Source organism: Condylostylus longicornis, unplaced genomic scaffold, assembly GCF_029603195.1.
Source record: "Condylostylus longicornis isolate FDR11 unplaced genomic scaffold, ASM2960319v2 ptg000018l, whole genome shotgun sequence".
In the NCBI taxonomy this organism is placed as follows: domain Eukaryota; kingdom Metazoa; phylum Arthropoda; class Insecta; order Diptera; family Dolichopodidae; genus Condylostylus; species Condylostylus longicornis.
The window spans coordinates 2,449,665-2,466,842 of NW_026577987.1; the positions used below are offsets into that span (position 1 = coordinate 2,449,665).

General features: G+C 23.4%; 1 protein-coding gene across 1 annotated transcript in view; it reads left to right on the plus strand.

Annotated features, from left to right (window-relative positions):
• Positions 1 to 2,281: 2,281 nt before the first annotated feature.
• LOC129606402 (loricrin-like) overlaps positions 2,282 to 17,178 on the plus strand; it is a 102,057-nt gene continuing 87,160 nt past the window's right edge. The window contains exon 1 of the mRNA XM_055516721.1: positions 2,282 to 2,368. The gene's annotated coding sequence lies outside the window, so the exon portion shown is untranslated. The remainder of the gene's footprint in view (positions 2,369 to 17,178) is intronic.

Sequence of the window (17,178 nt, forward strand, 5' to 3'; positions counted from 1 at the left end):
CGAAATGCTTTTATTCGAAAATAAAATTTTTGACAGATAGTATGTATGTTTTTTCTGATTTCATAATTTTTTTTATTTTCATATTACTTTTTATTATATTTTGAGAAAGGATAAAAATTATACATAGAAATATTTTATTTTCTTGTCAAATTTTTTTTACATTTTTAACTTTTATACTTTTGTCGTCCTGTGGAAAAGTTTAGTTGGTGTCCAGCTCTTTAGAGCTTTTAATATCCTTTATTTCGCTCTTATTGTCGCAGTTATTCCGCACAAATTAATCTTTTTGTAACCATAGAAAGAAAGCAAAAAATATATAAAATATAAAAAGGAAGGAAAGATTTATTTTGTTAAACATAATTAAAAAAATATAAGGAAAATTTTGAATATAATTAGAAAATTAAATAATTTGTGTAATAAAAAATATTTTTTTTTTTAATTTCAAACAAAAATTTAATAATCAAAAATAAATACATAAATATTAAGTAATTAGTATAAAAAAAGCAAAAGGTATATTAACTATTAATTATATGTAGAATTAAATGCAAAATCACATACATACCTACATATATATATAAATAGGTATACATAATAAATACTTTTATTTGGGAAATAAAGGAGAACAATAATATATATAAATTGTATGTATGTAGTTTCATTGTGAATTAAGGATAAAAAAAAATTAATAATAAAAGAAAAAAAAAAAGGAAACGTAGTTATATTTATAGTATAAATACGCATACATACCTATAAAGAATAGTATGTAATAAAAATCCAATTATTTACATAAAAATATTTTTATTTATATTTTAACTAATATAATATACATAATTAAGTATGTTGTAAAATTAAATTTAATATTTAGAGAAGAAAAAATTCAAAATTAAGTAGAGGTACTTTTAAATTATAAAAATATTAAAGTATTAAAAAGAACTGTTAATTTATACTCCTTTATACTTTTGTTTCAAATTTATTTTGCAAAAATATGTTAAATATTTAAAACAAATTTATTATTTAAATATAATATATAGAAAAACACATAACAAAAAAACTAGTGATTTAAAATTTAAAAATTATCAATAAAACGAAAGCAATTAAAATTTATATATATATAGCTATAGATACATAGTTATATTCATATATATACATATATACAATATGTAATATATATATATTCGTACAAACTATACTGTTATTACGTGTAAATAAGTAAAACTAAATAAATAATCTGAAAATTTCTATAGTAATGTTACTAAAAAACTTAAAAAAATCTTATTTAGTATTGCATAACAATTAGGCGCTAATCAATGTAAATACACAAACAATATGCATAAATTTATACTAAAAAAAATATGATATATATTACTAATATAACAGAAAATAATTAGTTATAATTAATACAATTTATATAATTCTTACATATATATGTATATTGATACAAGTAGTTATTCAATTAAAAATAATAAACGTAAAAATTTTAAATGAAATAAATTAAAAACAGAAACACATGCAAAACAAAATTATAATCTAAAATAAATAAATTCAAAAATTATATAGGTGTTTTTTTTTATTTGAAATTTTTGAATATTTCAATAAATTAAAATATTCAAAATTTAATAATTAAATTAAATTTTAAAACAAATTATAAAATAAAATTTTCTCTAAAAATTATAATATACACATAGGTTAACCAAAGTAAAAAAAAAGAACGATATTATAAGTAACTAAAATAAAAATTGAAAATACAAAACATTATTAATAGATAAACCAAATTTAAATATATTAAAAACAATATAGTAAAATTAACATAAAAAAAATTAATATTAAATATTTTGTAAATAAATTTGCACAAAGAAACAAAATTTTCAATGTTAATTTAAATTAAAAATGAAATAAAATTATTGAATATTTTAATGAAATAAAAAATTTACTCAATTATATAATTATTAACAAATATTCGAATAAAAAAGAAAATTTCAGTGTAAAATTATTATCAAAAGGAAAAAATATAAAAATTCTTTATTTATTTTAAATTGGTAATTTATTAAAGATAAAGAAATGAAAGAAATTCCAAATAAAACTTGATTAAAAAAATTATTGTAATTATTACAATTAGTGTTTAAATACAAAAGTGTAGCTGAATTAAAAATTAAAAAAAAAAAAGAAAAACAAAAATGTAAAATTAAGTTATAAAAAAAATTACAGTTATCAATGATTTCTTTCCATCAGAACTATAAAATTAAAGAATAAAATACAAAATTCCGTAAGGGTTGGAAGAATTTATTTCCAACAAATAAAACTCCCAACAAATATTCAACTATATAGTTTATTAAGAAGAGTTCAACAATTCAATTAAAATTTGTAAATGATGGTTAATTTTCAATTACTTATTAAACATTATTAATATAATTTAAATAATTTTGTTATTAATTTAAAGAAAATTTAATTAACTATCGAGAGTAAATCATAAATCTGATCAATTAAGAACCTCTTAAATCCGACATTGGCAATATTGAGTGTTAGTTATTCTGTGTGAACTTATTATACTTCTATTAACCTTAATTCACTCGCTTAGAATTTTTCCATTTAAATGAATTGTGAATTTCCTTATACACTCACTTAGATTAAATATATATATGCATGCATTATTTTTATGCTTTGTAAATTAATAAGTATGTGCCATATTGAAATACGCAAAACAGAAACAACACTTGAAAATATTTATGAATATAAAAAATTTAGTGACCCTCTTGTGTGAATCCTTCATCACGTATGTTGACAAGCTTTTGAAAAATTTTCAATGCTGAATACTTCAATTTTTCAGTTGAATACTAACTAATTTTTAACTATTTTTCAATGCGCAAAATATTGTAACTGTTACCCATTAGACATATTGATAATTTTTGCAAAAAAAAACTTTCAAATGAACCACAATTGATATTAAACCTTTTCTGATATTGCCTTTAATTTTCGTAGTACTTCTCAAAAATAATTATACATCATCTCGTCATTAATTTAAATATTTTCGTCAAAAGTCTATATAAACCTTCTTTAAATAACTGGTCTTCTTATATAAGCTTCTTTAAATAAAGAAACATTTTCGTTAATATATAATTATGTAAGATTTTATACGGGGTCAGTTTTGATAATTTTTATTGCATATTATAAAAATTATGAAAATTTATTAATAAGAGTTTGAAACAACAGAACTCTGGACATATATCTTGATCATTTAAGATTTTCAGCGCAAAGCGCCAGTACATCTGGCAGAATCAAATGTAATTAATACGCAAATTGAGATTATTGTAATCAAATGTAATGATTTGTTTTCTGCTATTCTCCTTCAATCAGTCCTTCACTAATAAACATTATTGAAAAAATATTTCCATATCATAAATTTCATTATTTTTATTGTGATATTACAATATTTTAATGTTATAATAACACAATAAAAATAGTAAAATTTTAAATTTTATCAATTTAAGTGTGTTAAGCTCGAATAACAAAGTTCGCTTAAAAGTTATGATGAGTCAAAATTTTTATTTATTTTATTTTGCATTTAAGTTTGGAATATTGACTTTTTAATTTCACTGTATATAGCTATTTTCAGAATAGCTGGTTAATTTAATTTTTTATTATTTTTAGTAAAATTTGACATTTTAATATTTTTATTGAATTTTTTTTTTCCTTCTCGATTTCTCAAAATAGAACAGGTTTGGTGTTTTAAATTCCTATTCTTCTGCATGAAAGCTCACCAAACATCTTTATGTAATTTTCTAGCATTTTATATATAAAAACGGCACTATGTTGGTCGAAGTAACTATGAATGTATCAAACATAAGATTGCCCCTCTTTTACTGCCATATGATATTAATTGATTAAAAAACTTCTACGATGATGGTGGCGTATGAGGCTGCAGCATCAACACATAAAATTTATCCATTAAAAGGTCTAATAAAACCCGCATGTAATTACATGATATATACGAAATGAAAAATAAAATTTTACCAGTTGTCACCAAATGTTACTTTTTAGCACTTTTCTAAAAAATTTAAAAAAAAAAGCATAATAATTTTTTCTTCGACCGTCCGTCCGTCCGTTCGTAGACATGGTTACAAAACTTCTACCCTTGAAGATACTAAGCTGAAATTTTGTATGTTCATATATCTTATATAGAGACTTATTTCCGTAGAACAAAATTTTTACTTATTTCCTCTCCTGTTAAAGTTATACCCCGATGAACTATAAAAAGGGTTTTTAAAACCCATTTTTTAACTATTTGTTGCAGTGAAATCATAAGCATTTTTCAAATTTTACAAACGCAGCAGTATAGTGGCAGGCTTCTTCTACCGCGGCCTTCTACACTTGAACTTTAGAAAAACAAAATGGCCGTTAAAATATACCGTTATCTAAAATCCGTTTTTTTTTCAAATTTTGATGTTGTTGTTTTTCTTCTAGACCTCAACTTGTAGTAGTTGGAAATTTTAGAAGCTTTTAGAAATTAATGAATAGTTCATTTCTTTAAAAGAAAATTTTTACACACCTCCGCCTCCTCTCAAGTTATCGTTCCTCGAAATTTGTAAAATTTGAATTTGTGGGACCTTATAATTCCAAAACCGCAAGCTTTTTCAAATTTCTGTAAACGCAGAAAGCTAACAGTAAATTCCATGCCTTTAAAAAATTTAATTATTTTTCTTAACTCACACAATTAACCCTTAACATCGATCATTACGTTAACCCCTCTCTAAATTTATTCTCTCTACACCCTTGAAGATAGAAAACTGAAATTTTATATGTAAATTCATAAATCTTTATTGGAAAATTATTTCCATTAAAGAAAACTTTTACCTGTCTTTAAAAGATCCCCCTTAAAAAACTATAACCCCTCAAAGTCCTAAAAATTCTGTTTTTCTCGTATTTATTGCAACAAAACCATAAGTATTTTCAGATTTTGCAGATGCAGAAATGTAGTGGCTGGCTTCTTTTACCGCGGCGTAGCTATTAGTTTACTTTTATCTAAAATCCGTTTTTCCAAAATTTTTGATATCGTTTTTCTTCTAGACAGCAGGTAGTAGGAGTCTGAAATTACTTATTAACAGCTTTTAGATACTAATAAATAGTCCATTTTGTTAGTATAAAATTTTTTTCCACCTCCTCCCTCTCTCAAGTTATCACCACACAAAATTTTAAAAATTAGAATTTTCGGCGCCTTATATTTCCGAAAATGCAAACTTTTTCAATTTTTTATAAATGCAGAGACTAGCGATAAATGCCGTACCATTTAAAAATATTTTTTTTAAACTCACGCAATTAACCCTGAACTTTAAGAATTATATTACCGTTTAATTAAATTTTTTTTTGCTTTACATGTTTCAAAAATTGCATACGTTGCTCATCCTAAATGTATGCATTTTTTGAAATATATTCGTAATATATATATTAATGATATATATATATTAATGATTTTAATATTGTAGTGCATAGTTTGGTTTAAAAGCAGTACTTTTACTTGTTGAAGGGTAAAGTGTTACATTGCAAAGCATTTGTTTGATCAAACTCTGTTACATATTATACTAGCTCTAGCTATTCCATGTTAACCCTTGATTAATTGTTAACAATTTATTATTAACCGCCTTGTGTATACAATAAGGTACGTTGTGTGATGGCAACAAATTTTGCATATAGAGTTTTGGTTGGGAACGCAATTCTAAATAGCAGGGAAGTTTAAGTAAACTATTTTTAGTAACCTATTGGTCTGTCGGTCTGTGTGTGCACGCGTGCATCTCAAGTTCGGCTAAACCCATTTTAATGAAATTTACATATGCCATGTTTTACATATTTGATCATTTTGAGGAAAATATTCAACAGATTTACTTGAAATTTCATATATAAGCTTCATTCGACCGTTCGTGAAACTTCCCACCTTTTGAAAGAATCCAGGCGCTAGCAACTGGACGTTTACTACCGCCCAAATATACATTTTTGTGTATACAACCAAAAATAATCAACCGCTTTCATTGAAATTTAATATTTAAATTCGAGGTGTTAAATATGAATCTATAAATTTTTTAGAAAGAGCACGGCTCGGAATCTGATCTGAGGGCCGATTTTACATTTTTTAACATATCTACGGAATGGATTGATGGAATTTCTTGAAATTGAATATTTGAGCTGACGAACTTTTCTAACAACTAAAAGATTATTAGTGTCCTTAAAATTGTAAAGGAGTATGTAAAATGCATTTTCATAATCTTCTGAAATAAACAATACACATTGCGGTCGGTTACGTGCAGATCGCATCAGATTTTTTTTTGCTTTTGTATTATGTTAAACCAAACAATAACATGTGTTATTGTTTTCACATTGTTATAACAGTTTCAGTTATTAAAGTTACTTGTTTCTGACTATAATATTGAACTTTTTGAACGACTTTAAACAATAATATTTAGGAACTTGAAATGCATGAATTTGTTATAGGTCGTTTGTTTTTTATGGTTACAACATTATAACTTATTTATATTATGCGTGCAACTGTTCATTGCATTTAATGACGTTTTCATTTTCCTATACCAAATAATAAACCTAATTAAAATGATCGTCTATCTTGATGAAATCTTTTTCAAACATTCATAAAGTTTATTTATTAGCGAATATAACGTGAAGAACGTAATTAATTTTAGTTTTAAGAAATAAAAAGCAAATTTAAAGAATTTTAAATATTTTCGTTTTTTTTTAATAAATCCCATAACCATTTATTATTACAGTTCAGAATAAACTGAGAAAAAAATTTAAAGTCATGCAATTTTATAAAATAAATTATTACTTATATTTTATTCATCAGGGTTATTTTTATTTTTTTTACAAAATTTTTAAAATAAAAGTAAATCCTGTATACTTTTGTAATGGGAACTGCAGGTTTTCATATTTTTTTGTTTTGCTTTTAAATTACCTTGTAAAATTACAAAATTAAGTCAAATAATGTGAACATTTAATAAAAATGTTATTTATTATATAACATTACCTTATAATACATAAAGGTAATTTATATGTGCAGAAAAGAAATTTATTTATTACTTCTAATGAAATTTTAATAGAGTTTTACAAAAATGTATTTAAATTGTAGTTTTTTTAAAATTTTATACAGTTCGAGAATTTTTTATGAAAAATTCCCAGCAGCATGATAATACGATTTATAAAATTATATTTACCTACTAAAATTAATTAAGGTCAAAGATGTGCTATTTATGTTTGTTTGGTAATAACGGCTAAATAACTCGTAGAAAATAAATACATACGACACGGTTTATAAATAAATTGAATATAAATTTTTTATATGCTTACAGAGTAAATAAATTTTCATAACTTAAAAGATTTAGTTTTATTGAAAAGAGTAAGAAACAATCATGTCAACAATCAAAAAGTTATGAAATAATGATACCCTTAAAAATTTTTAATTTTAAGATCGAAAATTTAGTATATAATTTTCCAGATCAAATGGAAGTTTATATTTTGATTTGGAATTGAAGAATTTTCATGGTTAATAAAAATTTATATAAAATTTCCTTAATCAATTTTTACTGGCCAACTCAATAACAAATTCATTCAACTCTTAGTACAGCTCTTACTTAACATATTTACACAAAATATTTAATATGATAGCAACGTAAAAACTACTTCGAGTGAGAATTAGTCCGTCTCTATGCTCTCTTATATTATTCATTTTTTGGTTTTATTTTCGATATAAAATGAATTTATTAGCTTTAGGGCTCAATTCGTCTTAATGAGTTTACTTAACTGAAAACCAATTTTATATTAAATAAGTAATTATTAGAAAATAATTTTTGATAAATTTACTGATTTGAATATGTGCACTAAAATTAAATAATATTTATTGATAGCAAAAACACTTAAAATTTGTTAAGTATTAATATTTTTAGAAAGTATTTAAATTTTTAATAATAATTATTGATAAATCCATAAAAATGTGCTTATGTTATGAATAAATTGCAATGAATTTTTATTCAAATGTGCCTCTTCATTTCTTGCAATTGAATAAGTATAAAAAATACTGTTTTATTGAAATTTTTGCAGCTCAGTGAAAAATCTACATGTTGTCTCCTACAACTATGCAATAATTATCATCAAAATTTATTTTCTAATAAGGCAAAGGTGAAGCTTTAACTGAAAAATTTAATTTATTATTATTTTAAATTTTAAATTACATGGCAGAAATTTGCTAATAATCAACATAAATTAATATCAACAAATAAATTATTATATATTATTAAATATTTTATTTTTGTCCTTATTAAATTAAGTGTTAACATAATATAAATATAAATCATTTATGAGTAGAATAGAGTCTAAAAGTCTGTGTCTTTACATATATATTTTGGTTTTTCTGTATTTCTAAAATATTTTCTATATTTAGATTTTAATATATAATATACTTATACTTAATAACAATTTAAGTTACACATATGTATATGCAAAAAATGTTTTTAGGTATACAAGTATAGTATGGATAAATGTTATAATATTAGCATATTATACATACGTTCTTTTCCCCTTGTGAAAGTCTTTGTTTTCTGCCGATTTTTTTGTTGCAGGATCTATTTTTATTATATGCATACATAGCTGTATGCATACATAGATTTGGATAGGTATTTGTATTAATAGATTTATTATTTTTCTACGTATGGTAAATAAATGCGTTTAAGAATACGCACGTGCTATGTGAAAATGGTACCAATGGAACAGTATTGTCAAATATAAAAAGTTACGTTATGAAATTTCAGAGTTAAAATTTTATTAATTTTTTTGCGAGAGTTCAGTACTGTTTTCATTTAACAATTAATCTTGTTAATTTTAAACAAATTTTATTAAAATAATAAACGAATATTAAAAAGTAAATCAAAATGAAACAACATGCATTTGAAACACAAAATGAATTACGCATTTAAAATTTTATAATTTGACATTTGAGTTATTGGGTCTTAGGTCAATTTATCAACGTTAGTTATATATTATAGTATTAATTATATGTACATGAAGTCTAATCGTTATTTGAACATCCTCCCTAAGACCAACTTAGAAATGTAGAAATATTATTGCAAAATAATGCAGAACAGTTCAAAATAAATTAAATGGAAGCATGCATTTCATGTTACCCTTACTTTATTTTTGTCACATTTCGTGTGATAATAGTGTTGTTCAATAGATAAAATTTAGATACATATACATAAAGATAATTGATGTTTCTATAAATGTTGTTCTTAATATTTTTCTTCGATTATTTTCAATTTTTATTTATAAAAAATGTGTTTTTCGCATGTATGAAATTTAAATCTATGATAAAAATAATATTTTATAGAACTACATGTACAAACCTTGTATAATGCGTAATAGGATGTGATACTGAGTGGTCTGGAACTGATGTTAAGGCTCTCTTGAAGTTATTTTAGTAAAAATTGTTTTTGTTGTGGGTGTGGGAAATTATTCGTAAAATTATTCGTAAAACTTCAAGGGTAGTTTTGCAGCGTAAAAGAAAGTTGAAAATTTCGGTTTAACAGCTTATAGAAGCGAATAAAGGTAGAGGAAAGTGTTGTTCGCAATAGTTTTCCTCACTTAATAGATGTAGATAACGCTAATATCAATGACAAAGTTTTGAGTAAAATGGAAAATAAAATTTTTTTAAAAACGTTAATTATTTCAAAAAAGTTCGACACATTTTTTTTCGATGCCCCTTCTACACCTTGTCAAACATAATATTCATATTACACACGCCGTTTATAATATTAAATATAATTTCAGTGTATGAATTGAATTTTTTCAAATCTACCAAACTTGACCTAAACGATTTTCATTTGCAACCAGAGATATTATATTGTATAATGAATTTAATATAATGTGTGTATGTATTTTGTATATAAAATGGTTGGTAAATATATGACTAACATAATATACGAGATTAATATACAAGAATTATATACAGAAAGTCTTGATCTCGTCCAAAAAATCAGTACGTGTGTATGTATGCGGGTATGTGCGTTACAATACAATCGTTTTATCTTTTTCATTAAATGCTCTGAATTTTATTTGTTATCTTTTAAATTGAAATTTTCATAAACGAAAATTATGGGAGAAACACAGAATCATATAAAAAATAAAGTATGATGTCGTGTAGTCAGACACATTTTTGCTCACGCATTCCTTATTCTTTAGTTTTTGATAAAAGACAAAAAAGCACAAGCAGAAAAGAAAAATGTTATGTAGAAAACTTCAAAAAACACCAAAAGAAAAACAATAAAATGAAAAAAAGGAGGCATGAAAATTCTTTTGACGGATTTTTGTGTATATGTATGTGTTTTATGGACATATTGAATGTGTGGCATATTTGTGTGGGTGAAAAATGTCATAGAAAATTATATTCATTTGTACGTATTTTTGAGAAAAAGGATTTTATTCCAAAATGAAAATAAAAAACAATAATTTTTTTTATTTTCGTTTATAACCCTGTAGCTTGAATTGTAATACATAAATCAAAGATGTCGTCTTTTAATATGTCCTTATTGTCATATTTGTCGTCGTATTAAATCAAAAAAAATGTGATTTTATGCTTGTGTGTTTGTATACGTATAAAATAAACGTATTGTTGTTGTATGTTGTACAGACAACATACACATTTTTTTGAAATATGTGTTCATAAAGAAAATAAAACATTTCAGATTTCTAGGCTCTTTTATCTTTTGATATATGGGAAATAACAGTATAATTTCCAATAAATAAAATTATTCATTTAATTGTTCTTATATTTTCTGTGTTATAGTCTTGGTTTATTTTTATGACATTTTGATTTTATGTACCATTTTGTATTTAAAAAAATTTTATTTTTTGAAAGTTTTGACTTCTCCATTTAAAATTTAAAATTTTAAGCCACATTTTGGATACTATTATTTTTTGTTTATAAATTTTAGTGGGAATTTCTAACTTTTTTCTACTTTTATAATTTTTGTGAACTCTGTACATAAGTTGATAAAATTTTCATAAATTTTTTAAATTCCATTTTGTAGTTTTTAATTGCTCCATTTAAGCTTTTTAAAATACTTAGCAAAATTTTTATAAAATACGTACATTAAAAAATGATATGAATGCGATTATTAAGAAATTTTATCTCTGTACCAGGAAATAAAAATTTTCTTTTGGTATTTAGTTACACAAAAAGAATGAAATAGGGGAATATTAAAATCTACTTTGCCATATTTTCCAAAGTTATTTATTAAAAGTAGAACCAATTAATTTGAATTTGTTAGACGCTTCATCTTGAACTTGAAAAATGTGTATAGTTCTTATAGAAATTGTTTTTTGAATGAACTATAATTAAGTTAGTGTTATAAATAGAACAAGAACTTTTATGCTCTTCTTAATGAAAAACATTATTAACTCAGTTCTATTGAACTTTACATATATGTAACTTAAGAACTTCACATTTAATTTTGTTTTCCAAAATAAACTAACATGAACAAAATAAATGAAATAAACAAATTAAATATTTTGTAAATTATAAATTGTCAAAGTAAAAAAAATAAATAGCTTGACTGTAGTCAAATGAAAAAACAAAATTTAGTTCAAATTCATCATATTGCTGCAGTGCAACACTGAATACATTTTTAAGCTTTCAAATAAAAAATTTTGTATGTTACTTTTTATTAAATATTTGTAAATCAAAATCATGGTGTCACTCAAAAAATTTTTAACTTCTAATTCTGAAATAAATAGAACTTTACGTTTCCCATAAAAAAAATTTCTTACCTTTACTTTCATTTTTTAAGAAATCAGCAACTTTGCATAAAATTTTAACTCCGTGACTTTTAACTAAGAAGTTTTTCAAATTAAAGTTTGATTTTCAGACCTACTATTCAATTATTTTAGTTAATTTTCAAATTTCGACATAAGTAATATAAATATTTAGATATGCAAATCTCAGACATTCAAAAAAATTCTTTTTGTACAAGCGAAAACCCGAACAAACAAAAAAAAATTTTCTTGAAAATTTGTTAAAATTGTAAATGTGCCAAATATTAACTATTAAACCGATGTTCTAAAAATTATATTAAAATTAATTTTAATTTCTAGCAAAATAATATGAAACATTAAATGAGTATTACAGACTTATTTAGACAAATTGTTGAGTGGTGCATAAATTATACGACTTTAAAAAAATGTTGGGCGTATATCATTTCTTGAAATCAACTCACCAAATTTCAATTTATGAAATTAAGAGGATGGTTGAATTCGCGTTTGTAGCTTTAACAAAAATCTACAAAGGCAGTATCATAATTTACTTCAAAAGACATTTCGTTTTGTTGACAACACAGCAAATGGTTGACAACTAACGTATAAACGACGTTGTCAATTAGCCTCATACCATATGCGCATTAATTTTGCATATTAGAAAATATACAAAATCTTTTGAAAATGAATACGAAAATTAAACTTAAAATTTTAAATTTTTGAAGAAGTATAATGTATCTTAAATTTTTGGTTTTCAGCATTTTGTATTTTCATAGATGAGCTTAAATTATTATTAGTGTATTTTATTTACTAAAACAATTTTTATTTTAAATTCTTTTGGTTTGGATATTTTTTTCCTGATGCTTAAACTTCTATGAATCTAAACAATGGCTAGAAGATGGCAGGAGAAAAAGAGAACTTATAAATTCAAATATAAGTATAAATTGAAACAGATATATTATATCTGTTAGAGTAGGTGTGTTTGTATGCATGTAGGATGATAGAATTAAATGAGGGAAGAGTGTACAAATTTATACAAGTACGTTATTTTTTTTTGCTCTTTTTGGTGGGTGATTTATTTTCATATATCTCCGCTCGTAGGGTTTTTCATTTGCTCATCTTACATTTTTTGTTGTTTTTTACAACTTACGGTACCTTGTATTAATGAATAAGAAGAAGAAGTACATAGGAAAATTTAATTCGTTTCAGACAAGAATAGTAAAATTGTAGCAATTAAAGATTGTCCAGAATTAGAAAAGAGGCGGAAAGGACAGAGAAATTATTGTAGAAGAACTGAAAACGTGTAACATTGTTTAATAGATTATGTTATATACATACGTATATAAACACCTAACATATAATATATAAATATGTATATCTCATTTTAAATACAATTTAATGTTTTAAGAATCTGCGGGTGGTAAGTTTATTCACATAAAAACAAGACAACAGCATCAAAAAAAATTTCTTCAAATTTTTATCATGAAAGCTTCTGAGTTAGGAAGAATAAAAAAAATCTTTATTTTTAAAGAATTTTTTTTTTTATTATATTGTTATTATTTATCTGTCAACTTTTTGACAACATTTAACGACGGGTATTCTTTTGCTTTATTATTTGTTTCCTTCTGGAAAAAAAATTAAATAAGCGGGAGATGTAAAAGAAGGAGAAAAAAGTAAAATAACATCAACAAAAATAGGAAGCCGGATGTGAAAGAAATTTTTTTCTTCATTTTTTTGCTTTTTTCTTTCTTCTTTTTTGTCTTTCCTTGCGTTAATTGTTATTTTCATTTTTAATGTACCTACATTTTAAAGAACTTACAAAAACAAAAAAAAACACCAAAAAAGGAAGATTTTTTTTGTTTATCTTGTTATTTTGTTAAATGGTAGATTTGTTATGTCTAATACTGGTAAAAGACTAAAAATAGTTGAAATTTTTAAATTATTTTGTATCAAAAGGATTTTAGGAAAAAGAAGGATAATAATTTTTTAGTATTTAAAAAGAAAAAAGGAATTTGTTTATATTAAGGGAAATTTTTTGAAATTGCATCATTTTTAAAGGATTTTCTTCGCATTAATAACAATTAATAATCTTAAAATTTTCGTATAAATTAATTTATATTTATTTATTCTAATGAGCCTGTAGTTTTTGTGCTATCTTCTTATATTTTTGTTTTAAGACACGGAAGGAAGGATTAATTTGGCGTAATTTTTATTTAAAAATTCGTGTGTTATTTTTTATTCTAAAAAAATACACGAGGTTTTGTAGTAAATCATTGTCTTTAAAATTAGTTTTTTTTAATAAATATGAACAAAATGAAAATTGAGTTCGCGACATAAGTTTATTCTGATAGCACAAAATGTTAAAATTTAGAAAAGAGAACTATAAAAGTTTGTCGCTATACTATAATGAAACATTTGCTTACATACACAATGTTAATTATAGAAAACTTTTAAATTATATCCTCAAAGCGTATATGTATGATATTTGATCATGTATACATTAATGTCGGGCATTACAATAACACTTTTTATTCAGTTTTTAGAATTAGTTTGTTTTTTTTTTATATTATGTGTATATTAATATCGATATAAATGCGTTGAAACTATGAGCTTTTGAATAAGTGCAAACTGATGTTTATTTACCTAATAATTTGAAATTTCGTGTAAAATTGGACGATATTAATTGGAAGGCAACAATAATTGGAAGAATGTATGGCCCTTAATATGAACAGCAAGAAATCTCAATTATGGTTTAAAGTTACTGTTACAATTTTGCCATTAAAAATTTTAATAAATGAAAGAATGAATTTATTATAAAAATTTTATGAGTCTCAATAAAAAATATCCGAAAAAATAACAAATTTACTCCTTAAAGGGTCAAAGTCAACTTAAAGAATAAAATTTTCCTCTTATGCCGAGTAATTTTGCAATTCACATATAAAGATTATTGTTTTTTTTCCGAATAAAAAATGGAGTAAAATTTATTTTGATGTAGCAAATATTTTATAGCATTACAAGCAAGTAATGCGAATTTATTCATTAGTTGTTGCAGTTTAAAATCCATATTTTAGCTTACAGTGAAAGCAGTTTTTTTTCAGTAACAACAAATCTAGTTTTATCATTCGGTCTTTAAATTAACCCTCTTACTTTCGTTTAAATAAACGACTATTTCAAAGTATATCCAAATAAAATTTCTCGTTACTTGCATTGACTATTCATATAGGTGCTCCTAATTGTAAATATTCAGGGTGTTGCCAAAATACGTTAGCGACTAATAAACGTGGCTAGAGTTGATTTAGTATTTTGGCTAGAGATTTAAGTATAGTTTTCATTAATTTTAATAAAAAGCTGTTGAAAAAATAACAAACCAAATTCAAAAAGATTTTCTTGTTTTACAATAATAAGTGTAGAAATGATGTGAAAGATCAAAACAATTTTTAATTAAATTAAATTTAATGAAAACTTAATTACATTCAATTTTCAGAAGTTTTTTTATTTAACTGCGTTTCTATCAAAATTCTGATAAAACTTAAATGTATTTTAAATTGAAGGCGAGTAAATTGTAAATTTTTAATTAAAAACTCAAATTAACATTGAATCTCGTTTAAATTTTTTTTGATAGCAGAACTAACAAGGAGTTGCTAAAGGGAAATTAATTAAATTTGATGACTACTTATAATAAAAAAAGAAACTCAATAGTTTATTTAAATTTAAAATAACCTTAACTTTAAAATTTAAACTGCAGAGTATCTTTTTTTTATTAATTGTTGCTTAAGTTTTTTATCACGAAAGTTAAGGTTTCGTAATTAAAATTATATTATTCAAGTACTGTATTGAACTCATAATAATATTGTATTAAGTTGACTTACATTTTTGCATTACTGTTTAAAGCAGAAAGAAGTTAAATTGTTCAAGCTATAGGTAGTAAACGCCAAAATAAAAGATTATATTCTTTTCGAAAAATTCTTACATTACCAGCGACTTAAGTTTTGTTAAAATTATTCGATTTAACCAGCCTAGTGTCGACTTTTAAAAGTGTTGTTGGTTAAAGCTTAATTTTGCAATTTCCTTGTGTTGCGTAGTCTGTGAAATATGGGAATTATTAATGAGACTTTCTTTACCTTCCTTAAAATTCCAAATAATCTTATTCATTACTGCCATTCAAGAAGTCTTTTTGATTATTATTGTCAAATAATAAAAAAAATTACTTTGAATTCAATTTTTCGCTTATACAACCTACAAAGAATTGAAACTAAATAAAATAATTAATTTTTATTTAAGCAAATTAAGAAAAAATCTGTCCCAATTAGATTTTCTTTGCTCATCCGTTTATTTACGATGAATACGATCGTAGGTTTACAAATTTTTTACACATTTCAATATAGAAAGCTAAAATTCTAGATAAAAACACAAATTCTAGTAAAAATGTTTTTGTTGAAAACGAAATTTTTTATATTCGGGTGTTTGTATAAACTACAAGTCGCAGTACAACGAAACCGGAATAAAACGAAATTGTTGTTATTTGAAACGAAATATCCTTTTATTTGCTTGCTTGATCAGCTTTAAAAATTAGCAAAATTTCAGAATATTTAATAACAATTATTTTATAAGTTTTCTAAAATTTTTATCTATAAGTAAAAAAAAGAAGTGCTTAATGTCGTTCTGTCAAATAATATAAGTTTTTCTTGTAATTGACCTTGTTGCTCCTGCTTGCATTCCTTTTTGTTCTTTTGTGTTATTTTGTGCGTTTTTCTTAGTACAAACTCATTTTTTACTGCTTCTTGTTCTCGAAATTATGACGTTAAAGTAATCAAGTATTTTAAAATTTAAACATTTTAAAAGGAAATGTGCTTTTTTACAAACCATTCTTTTGATTTGAGCTTATTATTTTTCTTAAATAAAAATCCTTTTTTTCATTTATGATTTTTATATTAATAAAACGGAATTTGTGTATATGGTAACAAAATAATAAATTAAGGAATAAATTAATACTGTGGCATGTAAGAAAAAAAACTATCATAGCGTTCATAAAAATGTATGGGTGCGTGTGTGAGTACATAATGGAAAAGTAATGTTTGGTTAAATTTGAATTAATATGCAAATATAAGTTACTTCTCGTATAATTAAAATGAAAAACATAAAAAATGTTTAAAAGGATTTTTTCACTACAAGAACTTATTTTTTTTGTTCCTTTTTATGTAACATCGTTTTAAAAATATTTAAAAAATATGTTGGTATGTAATTTTTTTTATCTTAAAGTATGTATAAAAAAATGTAATAAATTTTTTTAAAAACTTGGGAAAAAAATAAAAGACAAATTTTTTATATTTCAATTTTTTACTACAAGATTGTGGTATAGAGTGAGAAGGAAAAGAAAATTAAGTGTGA